This window comes from Euprymna scolopes, chromosome 31 (genome assembly GCF_053919585.1).
Source record: "Euprymna scolopes isolate OS-2025 chromosome 31, ASM5391958v1, whole genome shotgun sequence".
Lineage (NCBI taxonomy): Eukaryota > Metazoa > Mollusca > Cephalopoda > Sepiida > Sepiolidae > Euprymna > Euprymna scolopes.
Window position 1 is genome coordinate 51,349,888 of NC_136512.1, and position 12,386 is coordinate 51,362,273.

Genomic DNA, 12,386 nt, shown 5'->3' on the forward strand with positions numbered 1-12,386 from the left:
AACTTTAAAAAGGTTTTTGAATCGGAAAATCATGAAAACTAATGAGCACACACAATTTACAGCGATTGATATATACTACTAACAAGCTATCTTATTAATGGAAATGGTGAGATGATTCGTAAGTATCGAAGATTTTGTGAACGAAAGGAGTTGAAAATGCATGAGGCAAAATAGAGAGAAACTGATTACTGCCGTCGACATCACCACTGGTGAGATAATATGGAAAACAGCAAAATGGGAGACAACGAAAAAAGAAACAATGAGAAGAAAAGCAACTCCACAGAAAACTGGTCCAATAAACAGCACACAAAAACAGCACACAAAACCACACAAAAACACACACAAAAACAGCACACAAAAACACACGGACACAAAAACACACGGACACAAAAACACACGCACACAAAAACACACGGACACAAAAACAGAACACAAAAACACACAGACACAAAAACAGCACACAAAAACACACGCACACAAAAACACACGGACACAAAAACAGCACACAAAAACACACGCACACAAAAACACACGCACACAAAAACACACGGACACAAAAACACACGCACACAAAAACACACGCACACAAAAACACACGGACACAAAAACAGCACACAAAAACACACGGACATGGCTATAGAAACAAGATTTTGAGCAAGAAAAACCTAATCGCTTGCGACAGTCGAACAAAACAACGCGATCAGAACGAATTATGTAAAAGCTATTACACATAAGACTCCCAACACCAAATATAAACCCTGTGAATAAAGTACAAACGGCAACTTGCAGAATATATATATTAACAACCGAGATCACCATTCGGGACCCGTGGCGCAGTGGTTAGAGACGTTGTATCCCTACAGTTCCAGGTGAATATTGTCTGAAAATATCGGTTTCAATCCTACCAAAACAGGCCAAAAACGTGGTGAGACAACAACTATGGAAGGCAGTAATTAATGGGGATACACTTACAAGACTCAGCATTTCTATCCCGTCGCGTTAAAAGAGGTCAGAGGAATAGTTGGCCGAAACGTGGTGGAACAACAACTATAGAGGTGAGGATAACAGCCCACAAAAAATAGAGTTAATACACAAATTACTCACCCCAAAAGGTTTAATTTAAAAAAAAAGATTAAAATAATATATACAGTAGAACCCTGGGATACGGTAGCCTCTAGATACGTTTTTTCATGTTTCTGGCCCCTGGCTATGCTATTTGCCCCGCCTGGCGGTGTTATTAATAATGTTATTTGATTATATACATGTGTATTATATACTGACTGTATTTTGTTACTAATTTTTGATGCCATGTCCCGGAGTTCCACTGTAATACCATCCAGTAAAGACCCCATAATGGAAGACTACATAAGAACGAAAAATTTAATTTATAAAACCAAAAATCTAACCTTGATCGCTCTGTGGTGCAGTGGATAGAGGCGTTAAATCTGTACGGTTCCAGGTGAGCATTGTCTGAAGATAGCGGTTTCAATTCTACCCAAAGCAGGCAAGAGGTTTAGTTGATCAAAACGTGGTGAAACAAAAACAATTATGGAAGGCAATAATTACTAGGGATACAATCACGATACTCAGCATTCTTATCCCGTTGCGGTAAATCGCCTGATGAAGGCCAGAGGATGAGTTGGCCGAAACGTGGTGAAACAAGAACAACTATGAAGATGAGGATAATAGTCCGCAAATAAATAAATAAATACACAAATTACTCAAAACAAATTATTCGAATATAAAAATAATAATGTATATAACATAGTTGTTCCGTTGAATCCATTTAAAAATAAAAAGCGTCTAAACCTATTTGAAACTGTGCTTAATTTGTTGATAGAAATAAAAAAAGCGATAAGAATGAGGGCAACACAGCGATTCTAATTAGTTGGAAGTTGCAATAGTTGTACTATAAAACTTTAGACGTAAATCTATGCTTTAAACCTGTGAGAAATAAAACAACATAGTTTTTGTTATAAGTATATTACATCGATATCTTTACAGCACATATATTATGGTGAACTTTCTCTGTATTTTCTGCCATTTATAAGTGTATATTTCGTTTCGTATAACTGTTCTGTAATTATGGCGCAAAACATAAGAGAATTTAAAACAAAATGAAGCACGATATCGTTTTACATCAGTACGTTATAAATAAGTTAATTATTAAGTTGCTAATAACACTCAATACAAAGATGGCTATTTAGCTTGTTGAATCGCATGAATCAAACGTCCGAATCATATCGATACAACTCGTTATATCACTGAAGTGATGTGAAGTTGTGCATGGTAAGTAGTAGATTGGTGACCATGTGGGAATAACAGAAGCTTATGTAACAGTACGTCGACACCGCCTTGAAATAGCTACAAAAAAATTACGTTGTCATCTCCATAATCCGGATGCGACTAGGGACGACCTGTGAAGTTAATATTCCTATGAAACTGAATAAAAGTATCATGGAACTTTATTATATAATCAGATCAATAAGGACAGCTGTGAGGAGAAAATAGAAAAGAACTTTTTTAGGCCGTATATAGTGTAACGGTCAGAAGCGCTGGCTGTCGCCTGGGCGATGGAATTTGAATACTGGCTTGAGGTAGTTGCTGGTTTAGCTATATTGGTTAGCTGTGATACAGTGAGACAGTACTGTGTGTGTGGATAACTAAATATATATATATACATATATATATGTGCACATTTAAGCATATATATAGATAAGTATATATATATGTGTGTGTGTGTGTGTGTGTGTAAATCTTATTTATTTTTTTTATTTGCGATACTTTTGAACGAATTCAATTATTTATACGAAAGTGCATTTTTATCTAAATGCGAGTTAGAAATAATTTGGTACTCCATTAATGTCGAGCGGCATATATACTGTTTTAAATATAATTATCCACTTACACGTGTTTCGTCGTCTACGACTCATCAGGGAGGCTAAGTCTAGCTAGATTTGAAATCGGGACCCCATGGTTAGAAGCCTAAACATCTACACTGGACCATCTCGCGCGACTGCTGGATGTACCGCATCTTTTTTTTATGTAGATTTTATTTAGTTGTTTTTGTTTTGATACTTTTGAATGAATTCAATTATTTATACGAAAGTGCATTGTTATCTAAATGTGAGTTGGGAATAATTTTCTCTTTCACCAATTTGGTACCCCTAAATGGGGAGTAGAATATATATGGTTCAAATATATAATTATCCAGTTACACGGGCTTCGTCGTTTACGGGTAAAGGTTTAGGCTTCTAACCATGGGGTCCCGATTTTGAATCTCGATAGATTCAGCCATTCTGACGAGTCGTTCGAATCCGACGCAAATAGAATCGAATAAAAAAACAGAAACAATTAATAGGGAATTAATTAAAATGAATGTTTAAAAGAATATGCAAATTAGTTACATCTTTTGCAGACGAATACAATTCCACGACACATTTTGTATTTTCTTTTCAAATTTGCAAGTTGTATTTTCTTTTTAAATTAATATGAATATAAAAAAAACTAAATGAATGGGAGTATAGATAATTGGAGCCATTCAAAAATTAGCGAATTTGTACGTGGGAGGGCGTCAGATTTTTATTTGTTTGTCAACGACTGCGCAAGTGCGGTCGAGAAACATGACAGCTTTCTTATGTTATGTTATGTTATGTTATGTTATGTTAAGGATAATAAAAGTTTAAAACACATTTCAAAATCCTCTCAAACTTGTCTAATGTTTATCGTACTTGACTTACTATTTTTAGGTTTTGGTTTCGATCTCAGCTCGAATAGTTTCTTTTTTACAAAAAGTGAACTGTTTAAAAAACACATAATACTCGCATGCACATGCCTCAGTTTCTTTCCGTGTTTTATTTAGTTCATTTAAAAAAAAGGATTTAACGTTACGTTTAATATATACGGTATTTCTTTTTATAATAAGAAATCTGCAATAATTAAAATATAATATTTATGTGTATTTACGACCAGGAAACGCCGGGCGGCGTGCTAGTATGAATATATGCACACACACACATATGTATGTGTGTGTGCGTAAGTGTGCATATGTATATACGTTTGTGTGTGTCTCTATCTCTCTATATATATGCATGTATATGTTTATATGTATGTATAATTATCATATGCATTATACATTTATTTATATACGTGTATATATATTTGTATGCGTATATATGTATACATATGTATGCATATGTATACATATATGTATAGATGTTTGTATATGTTATATATTGTGCATATATTATATAACCTTTATTTCTGTTAGAACACAAATTACCTATCCATTTTTTCTGGTGGTGGATAAAGGTAATATTTTTCTGGTCATGTGACATCTTCGTTGTCAGCGACATTGACGCTTGCCTGCTCACTAAATATTGGCATTCTCCTAACCCAAGTAGATCGGCGCAAATGCCACTTGATCAATAAGGTTAAGTGACTCCTGCAACCGTGAACATAAACCAAAAAATAATAAAATAAAACAATTTCTTTCGTTTGGAGACTTTCCATCGGGAGAGGAGGTTTTTTCTTCTTCCTGTTTTGGAAAGATGGAAAAGAGACTGGTCGAGACTGATCGAAGAAGACACTCCAAAGGCAAAGTGATGTCAAGAAGGACAGACGCCAGAAAGGCATTTTCCGATGAGGAAGTAAGAAAGGATGGAAGAAAGAACTGAAAAGCGGGAAGTTAAACGAAGAAAAGGGGGGGGGGGGCGCAATGTGTAGCAAAAGATGTGAAATAACAGAAGATATGAAATGGATCGAATAAATGAGACTGAAAAGTAAATGTCAATTAGGAATCCGAAGAGAGAGGATCAAAAACTGAATAACATAGAAAAGAAAAATCGTGGACGAGTAAAAAGACTATGAAACGACTTTTGTTGTTTTCGAAACGATCTAATATCATGAAAGCAGAAACGTAGAGAAGAGAGCAGTCATGCGAAGAGACAAGCAATTTCAGACTCCTCTTATAGAGAAAGAGAGAAACTCAAGCAGAGATATATGACATTAAGTAAAGCCTAAAACAACGAAAAGACAAAAGTTCATTCGCTTATATGTAAGTAAATCAGTAGCCGAACATGTAAGAAATAGAAGCTTCGTTTTAAGAACTTTTAACGTTGAATGCTTGATTTTAATAATTAAATCAATTACATAAAATCGATCATTCATATATATATATATATATATATATATATATATATATATATATATATATGAATGATCGATTTTATGTAATTGATTTAATTATTCAAATCAAGCATTCAAAGTGAAAAGTTTTTAAAACAAAGCTAAATGCATAAATCACACACACACACACACACACACATATATATTTATATATATATGTGTGTGTGTGTGTAAGTGTGTGTGCGCGTGTGTGTGCATGTATTTATGTATTTATTTACATTCTTTTTCGCCGAACTTATAAACGTTGATATGTTTATTTCTACTATAGTTCTCACGGTGTATTGGTCATTCACGGTGAAGTTTTCTGTATTAAATCATATTATTGTTGATTTTAATAAACAAGCCGGACTTTTACATAAAGTTCACAAAGATCGTGCTTCATGATTGTCGTGTATACATGATGTCTTTCACGTTTATCGTAGCTGTTTGTTATCCTTCAAGATTGTAGTTTTAAGCCTGGCACCGACATTTCCAACACTCAATCATTGCATGCGAGGTCGCGGAAGGTTTATCTAAGAACACAAAAAAGAATGGTGCAGAAGTAATTTTGATATTGCAACTGCATTGATTTGCGGTTCCGCACCGAAATCACTTCCGTTTGATATACGCAGAGACGACCTGCTGACAATGACGAATCCTGGATTATCACCAGAGTTCTGCCAACCAGGTTACAGCCGGGTTGCAGCTGGTTGCAGTACCACTTAGCATCAAACCTTTCCACGCTGACTGGCCTTGTTAAAATCCTGACTTACTAACGGCATAGATCTGATATTTCTTCTTTGTCATTGTTCCAACCATAGTTGGCTGTAGGGGAAGAGTGTTGCTAATTGTTTGGCTACGTTAATGTTTCTGAAGAGTACGTACTTAAATCGAATAAAGTGGTAAGTTCTGCGTATATTTTCTACTAATTGTATGTTAGTTTTCAGCGGGACCAGAACAACGAAATGTAGCGTGACATAAAGATATTAAATAACAAGGAAACGTTAATTGTTAATCAACGTTTCCCATATTTTTATACCAAACGATTTATATTAACGAATTATTTCAAACGTATGTTTTCAATAATTTATATTTTACTCGACTTCAGTTGCAACAATTTAATCTCGAGTGGCTCTTGATCTGGATGTGCGATTATCTCAACCCCAGAAAGAACGAAATACTCGTGATAGCGAAGAAGTGTGTGTCGAAATTTGCATTCACTTTTTGAATATTGGTACTAGAAAGCGAGAGCCACATAGTAGCAAATTATTTTCTCTTGTAAACGAGGGTAATGTGAGCAAGCCTCTCATGTTATCGCGTATGTTTATGTTAGACGATATTGCGTCTGACGCCCATCACTCTCTTATACAATTCTTTTTCGTGAACATTAAACAAACAGGAACGAAAGACAGAAAATATATTTTACTTGATATTTGACGGCTGCAAATGAAAGCACCGTGTACAAAATCGTGTCGGTTAAATAGTGCTACTTATAGTTGCTACTCTATTTATAATGTCAGCATTCAGTTTAAAATCAAGATTTTACTCAAGGGAATTCGACGCGAATTGTTGATTTACATTTTTAGTATGACTTTCCAAAAAAAAATTACAGTTTTAAATGATTCGGTAAAATGTCATTTGGATTAGAAAAACATTGTTATAATTGCACACTGTGTCATATATTTGAAGATCCAAATATATTATCTCTTCTTCTGGTGTTGTTTAGGGCATTTTAACATATTCAAAAGAATTATTTTCCGTTAGAAACATTCAAAAACGATCGTAGCAAAGTGTTGTCTAGTGAAATCTGATGACGAACAAATGTGCAAATAATTTTAATACGAAACACTTTGTATTGTGTTTCTGAAAGCACGTAGCAATAATTGACCGATATGTCAAACGAAACAAATTTTTATGTGCAGTGTTTTGACAAGAAACCACATTACGTTTTGGAGGAAATTATATACATATATATAATCCAACAAGATATTACGACCACAGTATTACATTAAAACACCAAATAAAAACAGCATTAGCGATCCACAACCGCGAGCTCCAAAAAGGTGGGAGTCGCCTATAGTTGAATGGCATATATTGTACGGAAAATCAGTCCATCTAGAAACTTAGGAAATCAGTGTGGATTATGTCTGAATGAAAAATTAGTCCTCACAAATTGTAAAGAAAAATGCATGCACAAAATAAATTTTACCTTAAGATAACAACTCATAAAAATAAATAAATAATAACAATCACATTAATTAAATGATGATAATAAGATTATTGTTATCAATTATTATTTATTTATATATATGATATATATTAATAATAATGATAATATGATAATGATTAATAAATTAACAAATAAATAAACTAGTATAAGCAAACATATAAGTAGACATATCTGAAAAACAGCCATTGGAGTAAATAGTTAAAATATATTAAATTATATCTATCTATTTCTCTCTCTCTTTCTCTTTCTCTCTTTCTCTCTCTCTCTCTATATATATATATATATAAATTACATTAAATAACTAACATTTGAAAGCCTTAATTGAAGCCGATCCTCGTAAAATCGCACGAGAAGTTTTTGTTGAACTCGAGGCCGGTCACTTAACGGTCGTTCGCCATTTAAAGCAAATAGAGAAATCAAAAAAGTTGAATAAATGGATGCCACATCAATTTAGCAATAATCTAAGAAATCGTCGTTTTGAGGTGCCTTCTACGCTCCTTCTGTCCAAGAAAACGACCCATTTCTCAAGCGAATTGTGACGTGTGATAAGAAGTGCATTCTCTACCACAACTGGCGACGTTCAGCACAGTGGTTGGATGCTGGAAAAGCTCAACAACACTTCCCGAAGCCGAAATTGCACCAAAAAAGGTTATGGTGACTGTTTGGTGATCTGCGGCTGGTCTCAACCATCACAGCTTCTTGAATCCGGGCGAAACGATTATAGCGGAGAAGTACTGCCGACAAATTCACGAAATGCACGAGAAGCTCCGACGTAAGTTCCCGAGATTGGTCAATATGAAGGGATCAATTCTCCTCCATAACAACGCTCGCCCGCATGTTGCTCAACTGACCCTGCAGAAGCTGAACGAATTGGGTTACGGAACTCTGCCTCATCCGCCATATTCACCGGACCTCTCGCTCACAGATTATAACTTTTTCAAGCATCTTGAAACTTCCTGTGTGAAAAATGCTTCAAAAGACGAGATGATGCCAAATCGACCTTAAATGACTTCATCTCTTCCAGAACTCCGGATTTCTATGCTAATGGGATGAGGAAACTTGTTTATCATTGGCAAAAATGTGTTCATTCTAATGGTGATAATTTCGATTAATAAAGTTTAGTATGAAAGGAGTTATGATCTTTTGAAGTTGAACGACATTATTTTTGCACCAGCTTTATATATACAAAATGTACATCTATATAAAGTTACAACCAAAAGAAATATATATATAACTATTTCTCATAAACCTTGTATTATCTAGAGTAAATATTGCTTTTCAACGCATAAACATATTTTGTGTAGATACATGTAATAATGATCTATATGATTGAATCATAGAAAATTTCACCGTGCATAATTACAATCCGTTTATAGAATACGAGATTTCATTTCGTGAAACCTTAAAAACAATGTTAACTAAAAACAAAACAAATATTGGTTGGTATCACAGTAAATAACTGTGGATGACCCAAGAGGATGGGAAGCCTCACAGGAAACAGCAACATCAAAATCTCGACTGCAATCTCGAACATTCAGTGATAAACGGCTAGTGCGCAAATCGTTTTTGCAATTGTAATTAAAAAAAAAAAAACGCGAAAAGCGCAAAAAGTTTCTATTTCGAAAAACGTTAAAATGCATAAAAAAATCTCATTATTATTTGAAGAGTTTATAAATTTGTGAATATAAATGGATTGAATCGATGGCAGGAATCGTTAAATTTGAGTGCCAAGAAATATTTTTTGGAAAAAAAACGCCAGACAAAAGAACATCGCTTATCAGAGATAAAAGAAGTTCTTTTTAATATAATTAAAGGAGAGGAAGGATAAACAAATTTTGAAAAACAATAAATTAAGCCAAACCAAAAATGGATATTTGGACTATTTATTTTTAATTATTCTTTATTACTACGTCCATAATAAAGCATATATTAAAATAAAAATCATGTGATAAAATAATTTTTAAAAATTTCCTGCATTAAAAAAATATATATTCTGTCGTGTGCAAGAAATTGGAGTCAAAAAGAAGATGGTCAGCATACAACGCGTGGATGAAAACAGCTAAACTACTAATGAAAACAGCTAAACTAGTGATGAAAACAGCTAAACTAGTGATGAAAACAGCTAAACTATTGATGAAAACAGCCAAACTATTGATGAAAACAGCTAAACTATTGATGAAAATCATCAAGTGTGGAAATGCAGCCACATAACCACATTATGTCGATCTATCACAAAAAGTTACAACCGCAATAAAGCACAAGATATTGAAAACAAAAAAGCATTTCTTACATCTCACAACTCCTATACGCAACTAGTAGCCTACATAATTGTTCGTTTACTTCAGTGCTTTGATCTTTTACGCGATTTTTTTTTGCAAGAGAGGGGGTTTACACCAAAACTTGTGAGCATAGTCAAATAGTGACTTAGATGGAAAGCACCTAACGTATGAGGTTTGCTTTGCCAAACAGAACTGACTTCTGAAGTACGGTGACGTTGTACTTGATTTCCAAGGAGTTCAACTATTTCTCAAGGTCATCTGGAATTGAGCCAAGTGCACCTATGATGATTGGCACGATGGAAATGTTCTTATTCCACAACATAGCAATCTCCACTCTCAGTTTCTGATAGTTCGGTAGTTTCTAATTCTTTTCGCCTGTTAAGTTGATGTCGTTTGAGCAAGACACATTTATTATGTGGTATTCATTGGCCTTTTTGTTCATAAATACAATATCCAGTTTCCTGTGAGTTATCTCTTGGTCACACCGAATCATAAAATCCTAGAGAATTTTAACGTCTTTGTTTTCCGTTACTAGTTCTGGGTGATATTGGAAGGATTAGTCCGTCACTTGGATTCCAAAATTTTGGCACAAACTCTAATGCAGATTTGCACATACCTTGTCATGACAATGTTTGTACTCATTTTGAGCAAGTGTAGAAGACACACACCAACAATTTGTGACACTGTTTCGAGAGTTAAACCACACAGACTGCACTTATCAGAACAGTTCTTTGCAAAGATGTTTCTGTTGATTACATTAGTATTTAGTGCCTGCTCCTGAGCAGCAATATAAGAGATTTTGCCTTTCTTTCAAGTAACTTTTAAATAGAAAATTCCATGTGTCCTGACATTTTAGTGCCTTAGTATTTCGTTCAAATTGACCATGAAGTTTCATTCTTACAAAACCAGTCAACTTTTCTGCTTCGATTCTTTCCTTGTACTTCTGCTTATCTTCCGGCGATTCTTTATTTAGCTCTTCCTCTTTTGCCACTGTTGCAAGTAATACTTCATGACTGGTAGCCAAGTAGTGGTGTACACTTCTAAGCTACCCCTAACACATTCTTCAGTTCTAATCAACTCTCTTCTTCCTTTCTTCCTTGTGATGTACAATCTGAGCACATTAAAATTTACCTAACTAACCATCTGCGTGTGTCTTTATCCAGCTTTTTCATTTCTTTCATTTATTATTATTATTATTATTATTATTATTATTATTATTATTATTATTATTATTATTATTCCCCGAGTAAAATTGGACTACATTTCCTCACTTCTTTAGCGCCTTATGGGAGGAGTTGTAGGATACCAGTTGGCCATAAAATAAACGGGCATTTCTTTTCGTGTTTTCCCTTCTCAATGTAACCATCTAAATTCTTATATCTTTTAGATTAAGGCATCTTATTTTTGTTTTGTTCCCATACAGAATTAATTTTGGGGCGGAGCTGGATTATCCCCAAGTTAACACCCGATCTTGAGTCTGACTTTACCCTTGTGGAACTGGTGGCAGAACTATAAGTGAGTAGTAATAATCATAACGTTAAAATTCTATTAATTAATAGATTTAATTTATCAGAGAAGAAGACCAGCAATGTTATTTACCTGTCTCAACTATTCATGAATGTCCTCATCCTATAGCATAATACGGTTCTGAATGTTAACTAATGTTATGATAACATCACAAATTAAAATAACAATGAAGATCAAATCGAATTTCATATGGAGATCAAATCTAAAGATCAATTAACAATAGAAAATCGTGTTGATTTGATAATTGAGATTTTGATCGTTGAAGAATTTCGGTTTTGTTTTCGATTTTTCTATCAACAGAGAGTATTAGTCCTTTCTTTCTGGTTTTAATTATGATTTTGGGGCTCAAATTCAAATTCGTCTGATAACATTGAATCGTTGTACATTGAAAGACAAAAAAACGCAAACGTCAAAAGAACTCAAAAAGAGATGAGCGATAATGGAAGAAATTCATTTGATTCTTAATATTTTTATTACATTCCTTAAACTATTCTCTATATTAATCAAATCATATTATCCCTTCCCTCATGTTTGTGTATATGTGCGTGTTTCTCATCCTTACGTGGCTTACATATGACTATTTTTTGTAAATTCGTATTAATTTTGTAAATTCACATTCTTTATGAAATAAAGAATGCAATAGCATAAGCTACTAAACCGAACTATTAAAATGCGAAAAAAAATACGAAGTGGGTTGATTATATTTACAAGTGGGTGGCCTAACGTTGGCACCCTGAATCATTACAGTCTACTCGAGTTTTAGTAAGATACCACCTCTGTAAAATTTGTGGAGATTGTACAGATGTGTAATATTGTATTCAACTGTCTGTATTTCATTGGCGCCATGTGTTTCTTATTCTTGCGTTTTAGCGTAATCCGAGAATTTCTTTATCACAGTTACAATTCGTTTATCTGTTGCTGATATTATTACGCTACTGGTATTATGTAGATATTTTATTACCAACATCTTTCCGAGTGATGTTCGTTGCGGCATTGTCTTTCTCCCCAGCACTGATCTAACTTTTCAACTTATTTAATCATTTTGTGTCTTTGGATTCTTATGGATAATAATCGCTAAATATGATGTGTGTGTGCTTTTGGGTGTTGTTGCTTCAATAGTACAACATCTCACAACATGATTGAAGAACATTCATTGGTTGGAACTGTACGTTGCATTATTAATT